Source organism: Macaca mulatta, chromosome 8, assembly GCF_049350105.2.
Source record: "Macaca mulatta isolate MMU2019108-1 chromosome 8, T2T-MMU8v2.0, whole genome shotgun sequence".
Taxonomy (NCBI): domain Eukaryota; kingdom Metazoa; phylum Chordata; class Mammalia; order Primates; family Cercopithecidae; genus Macaca; species Macaca mulatta.
Window position 1 is genome coordinate 137,070,202 of NC_133413.1, and position 23,819 is coordinate 137,094,020.

Genomic DNA, 23,819 nt, shown 5'->3' on the forward strand with positions numbered 1-23,819 from the left:
TTATCATGGGAGTTGGTTCCTTATACAAGAACATGTTTGGCCCCCTTTTGTGTCTCTTTCTCACCCTCTCTTGCCCTTTTGCCATCTTCCAAGGGATGACACATCAAGAAGGCCCTTGCCAGATGCCGGCATCTTTTTCTTGGACTTCCCAGCCTCCAGAACTGTGAGAAATAAATTTCTATTGATTATAAATTACCTAGTCTGTGACGTTCTGTTATAGTAGCACAAAATGGACCAAGACAAGGTATTTAACTTATTTGAAAATAATTTAAGACTTACAAAAAACCTGAAGAATAGTACAAAATTACCAGATACTCTTTGCCCAGTTTCCCCTAATGTTGACATTTTATATGTTACAATTATTGAAATCAGGAAATTAACATTGATGTAATATTATTAATGAATCTACAGACCTTCTTTGCAATTTATCAGTTGTTTCTCTATTGCCCTTTCTCTGGGCCAGGATTCAAGCCAGAAGTCCACATTGACTTTGTTTTCATGTCCCTTGAATCACTTCAGTCTGTGACAGTTGCTCAGATCGCCTCTTTCTCTCTCTGTTTTCATGATCTTGACACATTTATTTTTTATTTTTTTAATTTTTTGAGACAGAATCTCACTCTGTCACATAGGCTGGAGGGCAGTGGCATGACCTTGGCTCACTGCAACCTCTGCCTCCTGGGTTCAAGCAATTCTCATGCCTCAGCCTCCTGAGTAACTGGGAATAACAGGTGTGTGCCACCACATCCACGTAATTTTTTCTATTTTTAGTAGAGATGAGGTTTCACTGTGTTGGCCAAGCAGTCTCAAACTCCTGACCTCAGGTGACCCACCCGCCTCAGCCTCCCAAAGTGCTGAGATTGCAGGCGTGAGCCATGGTGCCCGGCCTTGACAGTGAAATAAACTGTTTCCTGTAGGAGTTTATTTAATGTGCACAGATTGGGCCACATGGGCTCCTGAAATATAGACATTTTATCTTCTTCAATTTAGTATCTGTTAAAATATTTTTTTACTTTGTTCTTCTCTGTGTGTAAGCCAACAGTTTATTATTTGTGACCTTGGGCAAGGCACTTAAACTCACTCAAACATATGAGTGTAAAATAATATAACTTACCTTTAAAAATTATTTTCAATGGTAAATGAGATTATGTATCTAATGAGCTTGGCAATAAATGAGTGTGGACTGTGTTAAGTTTAATAAATCTTTAGTAAAGTAAAGGACTTTATATTCCTCTGACATCTTTGCAGAGCACAAATATTTAAATAAAAGTGGCTCTTCTTCATGATGGTTCTTCTGTGTTTGTGCCTGGGGGCTCCGAAGACCCATCCTTAACTTTTGTGTGTGTGTGTGTCCCCAGTTATGGCACAACACCATTTCACAGAAATATGATCCATTTCAATTTGCTCTTTGTCCAAATGTTTATCAAATCCACTGTCTCTTCACTTCTGAAGCCCTTGTCCTAATCCAGGACTTTATCTCTGATCTGGGCTTAGACAACAATCTTCTAATTAATCTTTCTGCCTCTAGTCTTTCTCTTTCAACTCATTCTCTACACAGTTGCTGGAGGATTCTCATTGTAATTGTTTCATGTAATTTTCATGCTTAAAAGCATTTTTTAAAAATCCACATTGCTTAAGGGTTAAAAGCCTCTCATTCCCCTAGATTTGCCCTTTTTCTGGACACTGCTTGGGCTTTGGGCATGTTATTGTATTGGCCTGGAGTTCCCCTCCCTGTCTTTCAGCTTGGCAAAATCTTTGTGAAATTTAGCTTTTATACTACCTATTTTGAGAAGGCTTCCCTGACTTTGCTTCCCACCTACCAATGGCATTCTAAATAAATCTCCATCCTAGCTCTTATGCCACTATTATTAAAATTACCTTTGTTTGCACCTGCTTGCTTCTTTCTTTCTCTCTCTTTCCTTCCTTCCTTCCTTCCTTCCTTCCTTCCTTCCTTCCTTCCTTCCTTCCTTCCTTCCTTCCTTCCTTCCTTTCTTCCTTCTCTCTCTCTCTCTCTCTCTCTTTCTTTCTCATTTGAGACAGGGTTTCACTCTTCCCCAAGAGTGCAGTTGTGCCATAATGGCTAACTTCCGCCTTGAACTCCTGGGCTGAAGCGATCCTCTCACTGTAGGCTTTTGAGTATCTAGGACCACAGACATGAGCCACCAGGCCTGGCTAATTTTTTAAATTTTTTGTAGAGACAAGGTCTCATTACATTGCCCAGGCTGGTCTATAACTCCTAGACTCAAGCAGTCCTCCCACCTCAGCCTCCAAAGTGCTGGGATTACAGGCATAAGCCACCAAGCTTGGCCCTGTCTTGTCTTTTCTATGCCTTCTCCATGACCTTAGATTTGAAGTGCAAAATCTATGTTTTGGTTATCACTGTTTCATCTAGCATGTGGCAGTGCCATAATCCTATTCTGTGGCAGTCTCCTTAGCCAGACCTTAGCAATGCTATGTCAATCACTGAGAACTCACACAGAGCCCGATCCATAGAAAATGACCAGTGCACACTTTTAAGCATATTTTCTGTTGGCCATGGGTCAGTCAGAAAGGAAGTTCCAATTTCCTGAAGGCAGAAGCAGCTTGTACCCTGCACTGGTGGGAAAGGCACCGGGCCTCTTCCCCCAGTTTTAGATTTTATTTCTTCCTTTATCTTTGAGGCTATACTTAAATCCCAAGGCCAGCTAATTGTACTGAAAACTACAGTGCTGTGTTATGTGCTGCCTTAACGGGAGCTCATCAGTGCCTCTTTAACATGAAGTGTTGGAGTTATTTTAGTCTTGCTAGTCTTAGTTTATTTTGAGTAGTCAGACCAACACTGATCCATGTGTCTTACACCAGTGGTTCTCAATTTTTTTTTCCCCCAATGTTTTGCCTTAGACGACGTTGGAGAATTTGTCAGAACAGGGCCTGGAGGGAATAAAAAGGAGGTGAGACATCTCTGTAGAGATCATCAACATGACCCGTCTCTCCCTATTAGCCAAGTAAATTCACTCATTAGAAGAATGACATCATCAGGACTGTTTCTGAGAAAGTCTACATCTGCTCCTCACCATATGTAGAAATATAATTTCATATTAAAGACCAAGCATTCAGACATCATCCTGGTGCATACATCAGGATTGTAAAGATAAATGCTTTGGAAATGTCATCTGAGGAAGGTTATGTTTGACATAGAAAAGAGAAGACTTGTGGGAACATGGCTGCTGTTTTTAATATTGTGTTATGAAATTGGGAGCAAATGTGTTCTGTTGCCTGCAGAAGGTGAAATTAGGGCCCATTAATGGGTGAAAGAAGCAAGACGATTTGGGCTCAGACCAAGGAGAGGAATAAGCGTTTACCATGCTTGGCCTTAGTGGGTAAGATCGCTCATTTTTGTATCACTACATCCCTATATGTTAAAGATTATTATTCCTTTTTTCTCCATATAAGGAAACCAAGACTCAGGGAGTATCCTGCCCTGTTCACAGGGGCAGAGGTGGATTTGAGCCCAGGTCTTAGAAGACAGAGGCCGTGGCCTTTTCCCTGTGCCTTTCTGCCTTCTGGACCTGTGGAACAGAGCAGTTCACTCATGCCTGGGCCATTCTGTGCACCAGTGCCCCTCTCTTAAGGGAAGATATTCAGTCAGAGTGTGTAACCCCGGTAATTCCGGCATTGGGTGCAAGGTTGTATAAGATGACTTTTAAGACTGCATCCAAACATCGGACCCTATGCTTCCAATTTAAACAGGAGTAAATGAACAGATCGCAGTTTAAAAGCTTCATGGTGTCTTTATATTCTCCCCCCTGCTCTGCACCAATTGGCATGTCTGTTCTCTCAGGACTGCAGGATAACCTTCTTGAAAGACATCTCATATCCCACCCCAACTCCGAAAATTTTAGTAACTCCTGTTTGCCTATGGAATAAAGAAAATAATATGGAATGAATGAATGAAGAAATAAACAAACAATGAAGGCACATTTTCCTTTTCAAAACTTGTCATATTATTTTGAGCTCATGTTGGCCCCTTTGTAGAGCTTGTCCTTCTGGGAAACCCATCTTCTTACGTTTCCGTGCTCTGTCTTCTGTAACCAGGCTGTTCTGCCAGGCTAAAATGTGCTCCTCCCTGATAGCCTTACTTTAGTCCTTTCCCTCCTCAAAGGCTCACCTCTAATGTCACCACTTCTGTGAAGCTTTTTCCCAGTGCTCAGCCAGAAGTGGTCTCCGTCATTTGAAACTAAGGCATGAATACCTTGCATCTGCTGTAGAGCATGGATCCCAGTCCATGTGGTTTTAGGATTGCGTGTGCCCTTGTCTTGTCTCCTCACTAAATTGTGGGTTTCCTAAGGGCAGGGCCTGGTTCAGAGTCATTCCTGCCTGTCCCCCTACAATGCCTCAGTGTTCCAGCATGGGGTCCAACATGCATCATGTAATCAAAGCTCAATGGGATGTGTTGAGCTGATAGCAGATCTGAGTCATCAAGTCGACTCTCAGAGCAAACCTATGTAACATGTTGTAGTGTCTGGGGTTACCATGGTTTATTAGAGAGAAAGAAGAGGAACACATTTTACCTGTTAACTCTTGCTCCAATATTTTTAGACTTCTTATGAAGGATAAAAAGAAGAAAAAAGTGAGAGCTTTGTCGACAGTGAAAAAGCAGAAATATATTATCTTCACCAAGTTTGTGCTCATTCTTCTCAGAAGGAATTTAATTTGTCTTTTATTTTTTAACATCCCCGTAATTATTTCCTTTTAAAGAATTTCCATTTTGAAAAGAAAATTCAGTCTCAGAGAGGTTAATTAACTTGCCCAAGAAAATGGCAGAACTGTCTAGACCCAACGATTTTGCTTTTCCTCATACTCCACTCGACCTTCAAACTGTAAACTGTGATGATGTCTTGGGGGCATCATCAGTGGCTTTGGGAGGTACTTGAGCCAAGGCCTACTCCTGCAGGAGGATATCTTGCATAGCGTTTTAAAAATACACAAAATAATAATGCAACTAGTACTCAAAGTTAGCAGATTTGACTTTTTCTGATATGTGTTTCAGATGATGAGAGAGAATGAGCGCTAAAGAGCCATTTTATGTCCTTAATTTATCACTGTTTAATCAGTTATTAGTACATCTTTAGAAGAAAAATTAGTGGTAAGAAGCAGTGTCTCATCAGTCTGTAGAAAACTAAAGGAAAAAAAAATCAGCTAAAGATATGTATGTATACAACATTTGCTTTATTTATACACACCAAGCTATGCAATTTTTTTTTTTTTAGGTAAAAATAGACAGTAGGAAATCATGCCATAATCTAAGATTCTCTTTTTAGCATGAGTCTGTTTGGTCTGGGAAATCAAATGAGTGATCTGCAGAGAGCTGTCCCAATTTCTGGAGTATTATTTATCAGTGAAAGAAAGGACATTGGGCTGGGAGTTAGGTCCCTAAGCCTGACTCTACCATCATTCTGATGAGCATGAAATTTCATCTCTTCAGTTCTCAGTTGTTTTCCATTTACAAAAGGATTACATTGAATTAGAACAGAGGTTCTCACCCTCAGCAGTGTTGATATTTTGGGCTGGATAATTTTTGCAGTGGGGGGTTGTTCTGTGCCTGGTAGGATGTTTAGCAGCATCCCTGGCCTCTACCCACTAGATACCTCTAGCAACCCTATCCAAAGTTGTGACAATCAAAAATGTTTCCAGATTGCCAAATGTTCCCTGGAGGGCATGATTACCCCTGGTTGAGAAGGGGCTAGAAGCCGGTTTTATATCCAGTAAATATTTTTTGAGAACATCACATTGGGGAGGCTCTGGGCTGTGTGTCAGGAACGCAGAGGTGGAAAGAGTCAATGCTCTTCTTCATGGAGCTTCCAATCCAGTGGAGAAAGGATGTAATCAGCCTGTTTTGAGACACAAAAACAGGTGTTGTAATCAGGCAAGTGTTGGAGCTAGGAATCTTCTGGGCCATTATTCTGGGGATACATAAGCCCCTGATAAATCAGTCTCTTCTTAAAAAATGATGTCTTTATTTGGCTATTGGCTCTTAAGATAAATGGGGGAAACAAACACTCATTTCGGGAAGGAGAGCTATTGCAAAAGAGCCTCGCAAATAGATGGGGAAATGACAAGTGAATATAAAATGGGCACTGGAGCGCAATGATTCTTAGCACTTAATTCCCATCTTTCTCTGGGGTAATAATTTGGGTGTGTTTTCCCCTCTTGGATGCCTTCTCACAAGAGGTGAGACCTGGTGCCTGATGCAACCTTTCTTAACCCTTAATTTTCGAATTCCTCTGGGGTATTAATATTGTAATGGGATTATCAGGACATTGTAAACCCAGTTTTCTTTGAGAGTGAAACTGCCTTTGCAAAGATTATGACAGCAAGAGAGGTCTAGAAGGCCTGGCTCCATCTTCTTTCTAGCCTCACAGGTTGGCTATCCACACTCATTCCTGGGCATAGACCAAGCTAACCATATGAAGAATTTAGTTGATAGTTTAACTTTGAAGCAAAAATGATAATAGTCCCTCCCTGAAACTGACCCTCTCCTTGTGTGGGAACTGAAACCGCCTTTGTAAGACTAATGAAAAGCCACGAGATTAGGATTATGGAAGGGACCAGAATTCTCCTAAAATGTAGGCATAGGTTACTTTGCTATCGCGGGTTACTGTACTGAAGGTCACAAGCTTTGTAACTTCCCCAATTGCTCCTGTGGATAACATTGCCATTGTAGAACCTACGGTTGATCTTTTGAGATTTTTTCAGACTATTGCATTTTGGGGACTGACTAACCCATCTGGACCTGTGACTTATGACTCAACTGGTCCTGCACCCCCCACCGAGAGACTGATTCAGCACACAAATACCATTTTCCATATCTCTATGATTTCATTCCCAACCAGTCAGCAGTACCCCTTCCCTAGCCCACTGCCCGTCAAATTATCCATAAGAACCCTAGGCTCTGAGTTCTCCGGGAGGATGATTTGAACAATAAACTATTTTCTGTTTGACTAGCCCTGCATTAATTAAACTGTTTTTTCTACAAAAAAAAACTGCTGTTCTCAGTGCATTGACTTTTTTGGTGAGCAGACAAGACAAACCCACTGGGTGATTACAAGAGGGGGAAGAAAAAGTCATATTTAGAAGTTGGTTCTTTTTCTAAAAGGAATGCATTGGTAGAATATAAAATTGACAGGCATCAAAGCACACAGAGGTTAAGATCGAGGCTTAGGGGTACAGTATTTGTGTTCAGAGTCCTGGCTCACTCACTTATTAGCTGTGCCATCTCAGGCAAGTTACCTGTGCTCTCTGCAGTTTGGTTTGTTCCGTAGTAAAATGGAGATAAAGTATTCATCTCCCAAGATTGTTGTGAGGATTAAAGGAGTTTGTGCTGAACCCGGCACATGGAAATCACTCATAAGGTTTTTTTGAGTTGGAGTCTCACTCTGTCGCCCAGGCTGGAGTGCAGTGGCATGATCTTGGCTCACTGTAACCTCTGCCTCCCGGGTTCAAGCAGTTCTGCCTGCCTCAGCCTCCTGAGTAGCTGGGATTACAGGTGCCTGCCACCACATCCAGCTAATTAAGATTTTTGAAATAAATTCTGACAAGTCTGGGAAACACTGGGTGACTTCGATAAGGAACTGGCTGTTAGTTCATGAGCAGATTTTTTTGCAAACTATTGTGTTTAGAGGACCAAGTTACGCTCTTCTTGGCCCCTTCTGACTCTTCAGACATAAGCACAGGCCTAGTACTGGCTCATGTTATTTATAAAATGGGGGAAATTAAACATTACCTATCCTAGGGCAGATGATTGAACCAGAAGATTTCTGGAAAATCCATCCCAGCTCTAAAACCTCTGATTTTGAATTGTGCTAGATTCTTACAAATTCTCTTTAGCTTCTTGGGCTCTGTAAAATATAAAACATTGATCTTATCCTCACCATATTAGGATTTAGGAGAGATGCTCTAGCTTATTGGGAGAAGAAATACTTTGTAAGTCAGGGATAAAAATGTACCTAGATTGACTACTTAAAAAGTATTGGACTCACTTTTCTTTCTCTTTTCAGATTTGTTCTCTTGTTATGCCTTTCTCCTTATTTATCTCCCTTCCCTAATGCCTCAAATCCCAGTAAACGTCCTTTAGAATACAGACTTTGTTTATATGTTTCCCTGCCAGAAGTGAAACATTCAGTTTTCACTGCACATTGTCCCTGCAATGTGTTATGGCGAGGGAGTCATTAGAACTGCAAAATAATGGTCTTTTAAAGTTGGACATCTCCCTGCCCATCATCCTTTCCCTTATCACCTGTTCCCTTGACTAGTACAGACAGCCCATCTCTGTTGATTGTTGACTGATGGCTTCCACAGGGAAAGCCAGAGTTATCTTCAACTTCCTGATCTGCCTTTGCCTTGCCCATAGGCATCTTATGATTGCTTAATCCTCTTAGAACCCAGCTTAGGGAACTCAGAATTCCCATGGTCAACCTAAGCAATAACTATTCACTAATTGACTGTTCCTGGAAGAGCATTTACCCAGAAGACAGGAAACCAACACCCTTGCACAACAACATCAAGCCCCATTTCCCTTTGTTACTGGGGCACCAGGCTCTGCACCAGGTGCTGGGGATGAGAGTGAGAAAGTCAGTCAAGGTTTCTGTCACCATAATGCTTATAGTTTCCTGGGGACTTACTAAGTAATTATACAAATGCTTATCAAATTTCTATGGTATTAGGTACTATCAGAGAAAAGTTGCACAGATAAATATTTCATGAAATTGATGTGGGATGTTAAGGAAGATTACAGGATGATTAGTCTAACTCCTTTACTTGTACTTACCCCAAGACCTCACTCACACCCACAATACAAAGTTGCAACCTTGTTTCCTGTTTCTGGAATCTTTGCAAAGGAGATTTAGATCACAGAGTCTAGATAAAACGGGGCTTGGGATTCTAACAAACAAACAACCTGGAGACCAGTGGGGAAGAACCTTCTACCTTTAAGCTGATGCTTCTGAGTGATTGGTTTAGCTTCTGGGGATTAGAGAAGCTCAGAGGATGGAGGGTGATTGACATTTCTAGACTCATCAGATTCACACATGGCCCCAGGGAAAATCTTTGGAAGTTTGTGCAGGGAGAATAGTAAAAAGAAGACTGTTGACTGAAAAGCTAACATCTAGCTGGAATGGATAGCTTCCCATACCTGGTTTGCAGCTTTCAAGATGGAATCTGAGAAAGGCTAAAGAAGGAAGGTACACCTTTCCAGGTAGCCCAACTAGGCAACTGATCTGGAGGGTGGCAGATGTTGCAGTCTCTCTTTTGGCTGACCCACTGAATCACATCAGTAATGGAAAGGTCCCAGAGCTGACTCAAGTTAGTGATTCTGATACCTGGAACCAGAATCACCTGAAAGCTGGCAACCATAGAGAAACCCAGGGCATAGATTTTTTTTATTTTTATTTTTTATTATTAGTTTTTTGAGACAGAGTCTTGTTTTATCGCCCAGGCTGGGGTGCAGTGACGCGATCTCGGCTCACTGCAACCTCTGCCTCCTGGGTTGGAGCAATTCTCCTGCATCAGGCTCCTGAGTAGCTGGGACTACAGGTACCTGCCACCACACCTGGCTAATTTTTGTATTTTTAGTAGCAACAGGGTTTCGCCATGTTGGTCAGGGGGTTGCAAACTCCTGACTTCAAGTGATCCACCCACCTTAGCCTCCCAAAGTGCAGTGCTGGGATTACAGGCATGAACCACTGTGCCCAGGTCAGGGCATAGATTTATAAAGACAGAATGAGGACAGTCTCAAGGGACAGAGATGGGGGTGGAGAATCTGTATATTTTTAAACATCTAGACTGAACCCCATGTAAAGGAGTCCATGGGCAAGCCTGAGCCAGTCAAGCCTCTTGTAGTGGATGCCATCATTCTGTTCATTATTTTAAATATAGTAGTCATTTCTGGAATCCTCCTTAGAAAATCATGATTTCAATATTTTAATTTATGTAAATTTATGCTCCCTGGAACCAGGTCAGAATACTTTTAAGATTGTGCCTCTTTGGGAAATCAAATGTCTGTTCTTAATCTTAGAATGAATATTTAGTGAAGGTGCTCATTCCTGTGAGGAGTGTATGGGTATCAGTGAGCCATCAGTCAACGATCAACAGAGATGGGCCGTCTGTGTATGTGTATATGTGTATAAGCATGCTCACATGGTGTTCTCAGTAGGCATTTCCAAAGTGTTAACGGTTGAGACATGGTAATCTCAGATGTCATTTGATATGACCCAGTATGAGGGCCCAATCTCTCAGTTCTATTTTGATTACACACATGTGACACAGAGCACCATATAGGTGAGATGCTTTATTAAGTGTTTAAGGCTATTATTATTTACCTAAAAAGGACACTATTTGCCACCATGACTTTGGTGGGGCTATTTTAAAAGGCATTAGTTTATTTCATCTACAAGTAGTTACATGCCAGAACTGTACTAAGTTCATTCAGAGATAACAAGTGCCTGATAAATGACCACAGAGTCTTTCGGTTTAGTTGGGCAAACAACTAGCGTAAGTGACCGTGGCTCCAATGTCATGTGATAAGGGATTTGTATTCAAATCTCTAGCCCCCACAAAGTGCCTGACACTCACAAGGTGTTCATTAAATGGGAAGGATTCTCCTGGAATAGGGTGGACCAGCACCTAAAGACCTGAAATCTCTTCCCAGTCCCTGTTTCCCATGGGCACCTTGACTACTAATCTAGTTTCTATTGCTTCTGCAGGTTGGGGCTGGGAGCTTCTGATTCAGCCACGTGTGTGCTGTTTCCATAGTTATATGATCAGAGTGACTAATTCATCAAAGATAAGTTTCTAAAGCCTAATGGAGTAATATCTCTGCACTGATACACTCTTTCTTCCTTTAAAATTGGTGTGTGTTTTCTATGTCTTTTATAAAACACCCAAAATAATCCAGAAGGTCTTTAAGCGTCATTCAGTTCATCACCATTTATTACTATTCTGTGCAAAAAGAATATGCTAAGCATTTTACATACATGATTTTAATTTTACAACATTCATAGGAGGTTTTATAATCTCCATTTTACAAAGGGAGAAATAGAAGCATAGATAGCTGAATTATTAATTTGCCAATTATTAACTTGCTAAGTACATAATCAGAAAATAGTGGAGTTAGGATTCAAATCCATGTTTGTCTAATTTCCAAGTTCACAAAAAAATTTCTGTTACACTGTCTCTCTCTCTATATATATATATGTCATATATATGTGACATATATATGACATTGGAGGCTGTCATTCATTATCTGAATTTCAGAGACATTTAGAGAATATCTGATTTTGAATCTATAAGATATAGTCTCTCCATAAAGATTTTGATTTGTCTTCAGACACACAAGGATTAGCTAAGCATGTGTTTGACCATGTAGCAAACACTAGAGATACAATATTGAGAATACAGATACAGTCTAATAAAACAGAGAACTGTAAAAATCAAATTAAATAATTGTAATTCAGCGATTGCTCTGAAAGGTAAGTCCTCACTTCCCAGCTCTGGAAGACCCTGATGAGCAATACAGGCTGTTAAATTTTATGTCAGTCCTTGCAGAGATCATCCTGAATTAGGGGCTTGCACAAAGACCGTGTATAAAGGAAACTGAAAAACAACCACCACCTCCCTCTACTTCTTGTTGAGCACATGTTCAGTGTTGAGTGAGTGAGTCACATGAGCTTGCAAATGAAGCAAGTGTTTTAGGGAGAGAGAAAAATAAGTTTGTGGGCAAATGACTCCATCGTTTCCTAGGGTTAATGATATTGATTTTGCTCCATGGCATGTAAGAACAGTGGCTTTGAGAAGTAGTTGGTAATCAGCAGCAAAAGGCCAAGGATAGCATCTGTGGTAATGAGAGAAAGTTTCTTGAAGTTTCTCTGTCCACAAATAGGAAGACTTTGATTTATCTTCATTTATCCAATCTTTGAGTTTGGAACAATTTGTACACACAGTACCTTAAACAGCAAGCTTCGCAGATCTGAAAGAGTTATACTTAGGGTGTCAGGATCAGTTGCTGGCATTTGAATTGAGAGAGGAAAAGTGAGTGGGAGTAAGGATCAGAAAAGTGTGTCCCCAACTTGCCCAATCATGAACTCTACTTGGGCTTGTATCAGTTAATTATGTCCATAACTTGTTTATATGGCAACCTCATCTGTACCAATTGCATTTGTTTAGTTCCCACTGTAAGGTGGATGGGGATGAGCTGGTCTAGATGAAGCTTGGCGGATAGGGTCGCTCGTCTTTGGTCTCAGCTGGGCTGGCTCATGAGTCTCTGGTTGCCTATTCTGGGTTGGGCACAGCAGAGGTTCACATGTCTCTCATCCTTCTCCCGAGACAGTGGTTAGCTAAGGCACCTTCTTCTCACCACAGTGTCGAAGGTGCCAGAATCAATGCAAGTGCCCAAGTGCTTTCTAAATTTTGGTCCAAGAATAAGGAACGTGAAGAACTGGAGCCCATTACTGTGTTCCATCCTAGGTCCCTTATTAAATATGTTCAGTCTAAACCAACATAAATATACTAATATAGAAATATTTGTATAAGTATCTATAGTATAGATATTCATATTAATAAATATTTTATAAATAAACATTTATTAAAATGTTTTTATAAGAACATTTATAAAAATACATTCGTATTTTTAAAATATGACTTTTTATATTTAAAAGGTTAATATTAATATTTATTTAAAATATTAAATATTTTATACATGTATGTTTTCTCTATTAATTGCTTTCTTTTCTTTTTTTATTTCTTTTTGTAGAGACAGAGTCTCACTATAATGCCCAGGCTGGTCTAAAACTCCTGACCCCAGTTGATCCTCCTGCCTTGGCCTCCCAAAGTGCTGAGATTACAGGTATGAGCCACCAGGCCCAGCCTCGATTGATTTTTGAATCATACTCTCTGAGTGGCACCTGAGCCACTGACGCTTCTCATCAAGTGACTTTGAATCTAACATAAAACCTTTTGAGCATTATTATGATTTTTTACTTTGAGCGTTATTATGAACTAATCAAACGTGTAAATGTGTACATGTGCATGCATTCAGTCATCTTGGAAATGTCAGCTTTCAAAGAAGCTCTGAATCTTTCTTCAGTGTTCTTTTTATAACAGATTTATTGAGATATAATTTACATACCATACAATTTACCCCCTTTAAAATATACAATCCAAAGGCTTGTACAGAATTGTGCAACCATTATTACCATAATAAATTCTAGAACGTTTTCATCAACTTACAAAGAAATCCTGTACCCTCTAGCTGTGACTCCCAAACCCCCATTCTTCAGTTTTTAGGCAAAGTTTGTGATAATTTTCAAAAAACATTTCTATTTTTGTGCTTTCCTAGAGCTTTGGAAATAACTGCGTTATCACATGTATCACATTGCAGGGCTATTATTTGTTCCATTTTCTGTCTCTTTTATGAATCTGTGACTTCCTTGAGGAGAAAACATTGTGCGTTATGGAACTTTATATTCTCAGCCCAATGACTGGTACATCTCGGGCTTCAAATAAGGATGGAAGGGAGGAAAAGAGGAAGGGAAGGAGGGAGGGAGGGAGGAAGGGAGGAAGGGAGAGAGGGAATTTCATAAGCAAATATTTGGTTTAGACTATAGAATATGGTCCAGAAAGAATATCTCCATGGGCTACTTTGGCAAAATTCATCAGGGAAAGAATAGCATTTTTTTAAGGAAAATAAAAATCGTGAGTTTTGAACAGAAATCTTTCTCTGAATTAGCACCATCCTGGAAATTCTCATATATTTTCTTCACAATCTCCACAGGATTCTCCACCTAGATCACCATTTATTTGCTTGTGTTAGCTCAGATATATATCTGGCTACAATTACAGAAAGACTTAAAAGTAACTCATACGAGCTAAAAATTTATTTTTCTATGACATAAAAATTGCCTCATAGATGGTTGAGAACTGATAGGGTGACCCTGCTCTACAATATTGTCTAAGAAACTTATCTTGGGCCTCATTATTCTCCAGGATTCCATCTTCAGTTGTGCTATCTAGGATAACTTCCCATATTTCTCCATTCTAGCCAACTCAAGGGCAGGGGCTGTAGCCTTAAGGAAAAAACCTGGAAGTTATACACATCATTTCTGTATGCACCCCATTGGCAGATTGTATCATATGGCCACACCTGGTTGCACAGGGGCTGTGCAACAGACTCTTTATTCTGGCTGACCTTGCATCCAGCTCTAAGTTAAGTGTTAGTTTCTCTTTCTAAAGGAAAAGGGGAAGAATGGATTTCAAGAGACAGCTAGCAATGTGTTTCATACTGCTATTATAAGTACCAATAGGCAATGTAAAACAGTTATTGTTAATTTTTGTTGTTTTAAGTTTTATGTATTAACAGACCTTGACCCCAGAAAAGTTATTGTGACTTTTAAATGTATTTTTGCTATATTCTCCATGTTTAGATATGTTTTATGGCATTTAAAAGAAAATGGCACCTTCATAACATGATTTTCTACTTTCATAATGGCAATCGTATTTCAGCTGAATTATGGAATCAGTAGGTTTTGGTAAGCCAGCCTGGAAAACTTACAATCACTCACAGTATTGTTTCTATGGGAAAATGGCTTTGAATTCTTAAGAGAATCTGACAAAGAAGTGTGCTTTTGGAATTAAACCCATTGGAAAGTTGGGAACTGCTAAATGCACTGAGGTTTGCACACATGAAATAGCAGATGAGATTTACTGGAATGTTTTCTCAGTAACGCCTTACGCAATGCTCCAGAAGCTTCCGTGCTCAGCCAAAACAAGTCCAGCCAGAGTCCCTTCCTTTCTCCATATGTTCCTCAGGCACACAACGGTTGGAGTCTCTTTTTCACTTCAAACATTTAGCTTTTCATCAGAAAGTTGGTTAGTCAGGAAGTTGTAGCTAGAGTAGCTGGGTGAGGATGTATTTAAGATGTTTGGATTATGAGCTAGATCAAGGCTGCTTTCTTACTCTGGGAATTAGCTAGAAATAAAATTGAGGTCTTTTGAAATAACACAAAGCATTTATGTATCGTAATATTAAATAGCTGTTTATAGAATGGTTTGATTCCAAAGTTCTGGCTAAGTTTATCAAAGGAGTTTTATAATACTTTTAAATTTTTTTTTCTTTCCCTACTGCTCTAAGCACATGCTTAGCCTGATAATTGGATAGTTTAACATTGATTATATAACTTAACTCCCAGTTCAGTCTCAACCAGACCAAAACATTCTCTTTCATGCACTTAGCAAGTATTTATTATACACCTGTTAATAAAGTACTTGAATGACGTACCAGGCATCAGAAAATAGATGTTGAGTAAGACTGTCTCAAACCATGCTCTCAAGGAAGATTACCCTCTGTAGAAGAAGACATACATTGAACAAGCAGTTATAACAAGATGTGAGAAGGCCCATATTTGGGGGCATGCAGTGTGTTGTGGGAACAGATTTCAGGGACAGGGATGGATGCCTCAGTGTAAGAGTCATGGAAAGCCTCCCTAAGGGAGAAGGAGGAGGTATGTCAGACACAGGCAGAGGCAGGGAGAATATGATGACATGTCTCACTCAGGTGATTATTACATCACTGGGGAAGTGGGGTACCAGAAGAAGAAAAGAGAGTTACCCTAACACCCATGACTTCTCTGTGAGAAAACAGTTAGCATAGAATTTGACACATAAATGTCAAAAATAAATACATCAACGAATGGTGGAATTTCAGGCAATCTTGCTGATAGCAAGGAAAAGTTTTCTGCCTGTCCTAAGGAGTAATGACCTAACATATAACCTTCTACCAGATAAGACTAATGCTTCTAAAATTGCTTAGCGACAGCTACACTGGTCAGAAGTTGAGGGATTTATTTTAAGAAAAAAGCTTAAAGAGATTGGAATGCAGTGAAGATATGAGATCATAAAATCAGCGCCTGAACCAACAGGAGCTCCAGAGGTAGTTGTGGTCATATCTTCCATTTTAAACGTAGGAGGTCAAGTTTCCAAATGTGTGCACTCGTGTGTGTGTGTGTGTGTGTAATGAGTTTACAAACTTCAGAGTGGAAAGCTCTGGAAAGAGTCTTCTACTAACTAAGGAGGTCTTTTCACAGCTGATAAATAAAACAAAAATGATGAGTTAAAATTTTGGCCAGAGAGAAGTGTATTGGAATGTGAACTGAGGAATGCTTCTGGATTAAACTCAAGGAAGAAATCAGAAATGGATCTCTTCTCTTGGAGAGAGGGCCATAAAAGTGTCAGAGCACTGGAGAAACTACTTTGAAACAGTGTAGAAAGAGTTGAGATTTATTTTATTCATATATATATATAAAATCATTAATTGTTTCATTTCTTCAAAGATACATCTTGAGCAACTAGTATGTGTTCAGCATTGGGGACACAGTGGTTAACAAGACACAATTTGTACTGTCATGAAAACATTTAGATTAGTGGGAAGTGACAGACTATTGAAAAAAATCTAGTAAATTCTAGGATGGAGAAAACAAATAAGGCTCTTGAAAAAGAGGGACAAGGGATAGTTAACTGCAATTTGGTGATGTGTATGTGAGGGATTTCTAATGAAGGCTTCCTGGAGGAAGTTATATATACTAAAATGTCTGGAAAATACATTGGGCATAATCAGGTGAGGGCAAGCAGGAACAGAGAAGGGAATAATGAGAGTTCCAGGGGTAACAAACAGCATGGGTTGTAAAAGCTCAGAGAAGTGAGAGCATGCTAGGGTTGGAGGAAACCCTTTGAGAACAGCAGGCCACATATGGTCAGCTGGTGTAGATACAGCGCTAAGTTTACATTCTACAGAGAAATGAGACAGGATTTCTGTTTTATCCTAGCAAACCACCCCATCCCCCTTCCCCACTCCAGGACTTTAGAGTAAAGCTCTTCAATAGCTATTCTGAAATCATTAGTGCTAATTTTCAAATATTCTACTTTCTGCTTTCAAGGACCAGGAGTGAAATTGCTGGTCCATTTGTGATTAGGTGGGAGCCATACAACTATGTTCTGCCAATGAGTTGTGGATGGCAATGAGTTGTAAATCAAAGGGTTGTGTCTCACTTCTGGGTCAGAGTTTTTACTTGACAGTGTAAGTCCCTCCAGATCTTTACCTCCTCCATGAATGACCTACCAATATTTCAAATAGTGTCTGCACCATCATTCTGGGGCCCAGAATGAAACAGAGGTCCCAAACGACACATGATTGACACAGTGTTGACACACAGAAATACCATTTTTTAAAGGCTTTTGTGAGATGTGGATATCGTTTGTTACTGCAGCATAACCTAGCCTACTGTTTCAGACACAAAATAGGAAACAGGGCCAGGCACGGTGGCTCACATCTGTAATCTCAGTGCTTTGGGAGGCCGAAGTGAGAGGATTACGTGAGACCAAGAGTTTGAAGACCAGCGTGGACAACATAACGAGATCTGTCTCTATAAATGATTTAAAAAAAAAAAAAAAAAAAAGAGGAAATGGAATGTCAAATTAATTTAATTAATAATTATTTTAAATTGTCCCACTTTGTTAGGCACTATAGATTTAAAACCTGGAAAGAGCTACCGGCCAAGAGCTTAGAGATCATGGAGGAGACAGACTAATGATCAGGTCAATTGAAGTTCAGTGAGCAGGAAAAGTACAAAGCCTTGTGGGAGCACATAGGAGCGCCAGGCACTCCCACCCAGAGGCATGTAGAGGGTGGAGGAGGCTGAAACTGACTGGGAAAAGATGCAAAGGAGAAAGCCAGGTTGGAAAGACAGAAAATGATATTTCAGGCAATGAAAAGAGTGGGAGTAACAATATAGAGAGATGAAGCCTTGCCTTGAAGAATGGCAGCAAGTATTCTCCTTCTAAAGACTATGAAGCCTGCCATTTTCTGAGCCAAGACTGAGAAGAGGTGTGTATTTGGGACTACAGAACATAAGATGTAAACTGTAGAGTCCATGGTTCCAGTGGATTTTCTGTAAAAGCCAAGTTAGGGCTCAAGAAAGAAAAGAGACAGAAATAACCAATAACCAAGCAGAGCTGATAGGAGGAACAATCTATGATTCCTTCAGAATCCTGCCTAGTGAGGCTCCAGTGCAGTAACAGGCTTCCTGTTCAGACTCTGACATCTAAAGGGCTCTCTTCGTCTCTAAAAACAATAACAAAGAGAAGGAAGCAGGGGACAAAGCCAAGCCCACGTGACATCACTGTACATGATCCTAGAAACTGGAAATCTCTTAAAGCCAAAGTGTATGCATGGATATCTATTCAGTGGTTCTTTAACAAGAGGAAAAACCTGGCAGAACAGGAGTTTCAACTCACCAAGTGGCTTTTCAGGTGGAGGGTCTGTTTGCGATGATTTGGGTGTGGAACAGAGGGTGCACAGAGAAGTCACCCCAGTTTGCCTGAAACTGCTCCTCCTTACCTCATTATTGGCTGGTAGCCTTGCACTCAAATGCTGATTTTTCTTAGTTAAATATATGACAGTTTAAAGAAATTGACTTCACTTTCTATTCTAATGAGATGTTAGCAATTCTGTTTTTTCTGCTAATTACTGCATATCTTCCTACTGAAGACTCTCTTTCTATATATATGTAATTATATATGTATTTATATACATACATGGATATATGTGTGAACATTTATATGTATATACACACACATACACACACACACACACATATATATATAATGAAACTTTAATAACCTGCCTCTTGGGAGAATCCATCATTGATAAAAATACACTTGCCTTGGGTTGGTGATTTTCTGAGATTTCAATTTCAATAGCTTCTTCCATATTAGGCCTCTTTCACTTCAGAGGAAATAATTATATCCAGGTTTGGCTCTGTTCAATGGGGCATGACTATACCAGAATGAGTCTCTTCCCGAACGGAGAAAGAAAATTGAAAAGAAAAAGAAAAGGCCTGACACACCAGACCCCAAATTATTTAAATCCATTTTCAATGAAAAGCTTGGTAGCTTGGTAAAGACGATGACCTTTGAAGGAAAATTCCATTGAGAAATCCCATTTCCCATGTTGTAAGTTTAGAAGAATAAATTGCATTCGGGGAGGAGCGGCGAAGTTCCTTTCGACATTTAATAAGGCAGGTGGCCTAATTTGAATTTTCCCATTAGGTCTCCTGGAGCGATCTCAGAAATATGTTGGCCTTGCAAACTGTAACTCAGCCTTGGCTCTCTGTCTATAGGACTCACACAGTTTTTTATGAGCAGTAGAATTAGAGTCTGGATTACTTGAAACATCCAGCAGAAAGTTATTTGTTAGAGTGTTGGTTTTCTGATTTGCTGTAGACTATTAAATAAGTTTTCTTATTTTCTGCCGAATATTAATAATCTGACTTTCTAGTAGGCAAATGCCTCATCTCTCAGCCAGCCTACTTTTTTCATCTCATCCTGTTTTTCTTTTTTTATATTTATTTTATTTATTTTTTAAAATTTTACTTTAAGTTCTGGGACACATGTGCTGAACGTGCAGGCTTGTTACGTAGGTATACATGTGCCATGGTGGTTTGCTGCACCTATCAACCTGTCATCTAGATTTTAAGCCCCACATGCATTAGATATTTATCCTAATGCTCTCCCTTCCCTTTCTCCCCAGCCCTCTGACAGGCCCTGGTATGTTCCCTCCTTGTATCCATGTGTTCTCAATGTTCAACTCCCACTTATGAGTGAGAACATGTGGTGTTTGGTTTTCTGTTTCTGTGTTAGTTTGCTGAGGACGGAGGTTTCCAGCTTCATCCATGTCCCTGCAAAGGACATGAACTCATTCTTGTTTTATGACTGCATAGTATTTCATGGTGTATATGTACCACATTTCTTTATTCAGTCTATCATTGATGGCATTTGGGTTGGTTCCAAGTCTTTGCTATTGTAAATAGTGCTACAATAAACATACGTGTGCATGTATCTTTATAGTAGAATGATTAATAATCCTTTGGGTATATACCCAGAATTGGGATTGCTGGGTCAAATGGTATTTCTGATTCTAGATCTTTGAGGAATCGCCACACTGTCTTCCACAATGGTTGAACTAATTTACATTCCCACCAGCAGTGTAAAAGTGTGCCTACTTCTTTGCATCCTCGTCAGCATCTGTTTTTCTACTATGAGAGTCAATGGGGATGTTTTCATCGCACATGCAGGGAGAGGGAGTTCTAGAAAGAACATCTGCTTCTGATAGGCTTGGTGTTGATGTCAGTCCTAATCAATCCAAATGTAGGCATTCCCTCTCTGTGTGATGGGGCAGCCCATGCAGAGTCAGTTGCATCCCTTTGTTTATTCAACCAATGACTATTGAAGGAACTTGGTGTGATGCACCAGTCACGGCCCCTGCCCTCATGTGGTATACAATCAGGAGGCAGAGTGAGAGACACTCAAGAAATAATTAGGCCCATCATTATTTCTATTGTGAAAATGTTACACAAAAGAAGTATAAGATGCAACAAGAAGGTATATCAGAGAGACTCATATGTATGGGTGCCCCCACAAAGGCCAGTGATTTGGTGTGTTTTCAAACAGATTAAAACATTTTAATTTGAAATAAAATGTTTAATTTGAATAAATGAAAACATTTAATTTTCATTTAACGGAAGTAGGAAGAAACTGATTAGAAAAATACTTACTCCATATTACTAAAGGAATAGCAAACAAGCTCTTTGAGGACTATGTAAGAGAGCAAGATGGATGTTGACTTCATGATGTGCTTTTTTATAGGGTTTCAGCAGACTGTTCAGAGTGACAGATTTACTGGGTGAGAGGGGTATAGAACTTCCAGCTACCTACCTTTCACCTTTGTTTAGAGTAGTGACCCAGTCCTAACTTCTGGGTTGGGTGCACAATTTCTTCCCATGCCATAGCTAGGAAGCATATAGAATGCTTCCAGAGCATCCACATATCCTAATGACTCTCATCTTTTATTTCTTGCTGCACCCATTGAGCCTATATGGCCATATGTTCCCATATAATGTTCCTGGGGAATCCCAGCAATAACTGGGTGAGATATTTGAGGGATAGTTGCAGATCATCCTAAAGTGGGGGAGAGAGAGAAAGGGCAAAAATTAAATAAGTACATTCTGTTACTGGCAATGCCACCTATGCATAACCCATGGGGTGGTAGGAAATATAAATTCTCAGCTAACCAGCTGACATAATAGACATTTGTGGAAAAGTCTCGAGGATCCTGAATTCATGAAACAGCTTCTTCTTTTGCCCTGGTTCCTCATGTTTTCTAGCAGCAAAATTACTCTGTCCCCTTGGTGCCTTGGAATGCTCCCAGCCTAAGCTCAGCCCACATCCAGACAGGCCAATGCTTTGGCAGCAAGCTGACCACACAAACCCTTGTAAACCGTGATCAAGTTCCTAGATATTTTGGCTACTTTAGCCTTTTATTACTGAAGGAATACATTACTTTTCTTCTTTAAATCAAGGGTGGTGTCTGTCATTCCACCTCAGTTACCTCCCATGAACTTGAAGCTCTGTCCCTCCTCCCCGCTCCAACATGGCCACTGTCATTTTGGGATTCACCCCAGTCTTCCTGGCACATCCCTCTGGTGATTCCTGCCACACAGCTGCACTCTGGCTCAGGGCAGGAGAGCATTGTGCAAATATGGTCCATCTCTGAGGGCTGGCCAGCACAGTTCTGGCCATGGGACTCTGGCTTCACAGCCCTCTCGTGCCAGAGCTTCTGTACAGCTCAGAGATGGTGCCAAGGCAGACTGGAGTGGGTGCGCGGGAGGAGAACACAGACCCACAAAGGCCGGCTCCTGCTGTGCCAGGTCTCATGCTCTGACGTGGGGCCCCACTGACTGAGCACAAAAGAAGCCTTTCTTTCTGTCTCCATTTTCTGGGAATGCAGCCTGAATAGAGGCTACAGGACAGGAAATAGTTGATGGTGAAGGCTTAAAACATGGGCTTCGGAGTTAGTGAGAAGGGGATTTACATTTCTGTCCTCAAACTTACAAGCTATGTGACATTAGGCAGACGCCGACTCTCACGGAGCCTTAGTTTTCATATCTATAAAATGGGGATACTGACATCAGCCTGGAAGAATTATGATAATTATGTGAGATGAAGCATGCAAAATGCTGAGCAGAGTCTGGCTCCAGAACCAATGGCTATTAATAAGGACTGATTTCTCTGGGTTTTGCTAGAGTGTTTGCATGTGACTGTCCCTCCTCCTCCAAAAGGACAAATGTTAGGAAGAATATTTGGCTTGACTGAATTGGCAGCGGAGTAGCATCACATGCTTGCACTGCATGGCCCAGAATTACATCAGAGACATCATCTTCCCTGCACGCCCTACCACGCCTTCAAACAAGTGCTCCGTCTGGCACAAAGACCAAGAAAAGGTTCTGGTCCCTTGAGGTTGGAGAAGATAGCAACAGCAAAGAAACAAGCTATTAATATTAATGTTCCAGGAAAAGAAGAAGAGAGAAAGGACACAGGCGCCCAGACAGAATGACTCCATATGGCTTTGATGTGTTCGTTTCCACAGGACCGGGAGCAGCATGGAGAATACAAAATAGTGAGGAGGAGGGAAATGAGGAGCTGGAGGTGTCCTGGCAGCATCTGAGAAATTATATGAGCTGTAGGGAGTAGGTTTTGTCCAGACAAAAAGTCAGCCAACCACACTACCATCTGCAACCATCAGAGAACAAGCCAGAAAGGGAAAGGGAAGCCCGGAGTGCCCTGTTTGTTCCAATTAGTGGGTGTAGGATATTTTCTGTAAGGGTCTGTTGTGCTAAACCCAGAGGACGTCCAGCATTATTGAGACCTCTTCCAAGTGTCTCCTCTGTGGGTCTCTTCAAGCAAAGTGCTTTAGTCCCTCTATTGGGATCCCGTTGTACCTTTCAATTTCTCACATGTATACATTCTCTGTTGCATAAAGAGCCCAGCCTTTGCAGTCTGAACTGGATTAAGATCCCATCTGCACCTCTACCTGGCCATGATATATGTGGCCTATTACTCTAGCACCCAGAACCCCTGTTTCCTCATCTATAAGTAGTTTAAGTAAAATAATAAGGTGAGGAAATAGTTTGTGAGGAATTGAAACGAAATAAGAGTGTACAGGACCTAACAACAGTGGTGGGTGTAAATATTAGAGCTCATTCTCTTTCTTTTCCCCATACCAGAGACAGCACAGAGCAAAAGGGTAAAGGAATCTATGGCAAATGGAAAAATCTCAGACTAATACGTTACTAGCAGCACAGGTATTGCAGACCCTGTTGAAAAAAGGGAGCTTCCTCGGGAATACTGCAGGCAAAGCCCCCATACATTGAGTGAACTTTGAGCCCTTTGTACAGATAGAAACTGAGACTACACTGCCAACCCAAGTAAAAAAGATCTCTGACATGTGAAGAAATATTCCAGCCTAGAGCACATGGGAGGTACAGCATTACATTAAAAGAACTTTTTGGAGACGGTAAAAAGAAGAGGAATTGTGCAGCTTCAGCTACCGCCATCTCACTGAGCTGAGATGATGTCTGGCTAAGTGTTTCTATCATTTCTTTAGTGATAAGGAATTGGGGTGTATAGCAGAAGCCCACCAAATAATATCTGTAGGCTATTGTACATCATAAAACTTTAGTTTATCATTCAGTAAAGTCTATTTGCCATGTTTTACAGTAATTTTAGTATTGTTCAATTATTTCTTTGGATTATCTTTTGATCATCTTTGTAGGATCTCATATTAAATAAATCTTTAGGTATTAAACTCAACATGAATGGACTATATCTAAATATTTTGTTATCAACATTCTTTTTTTTTCAGACGGAGTCTCGCTCTGTCACCCAGGCTGGAGTGCAGTGGC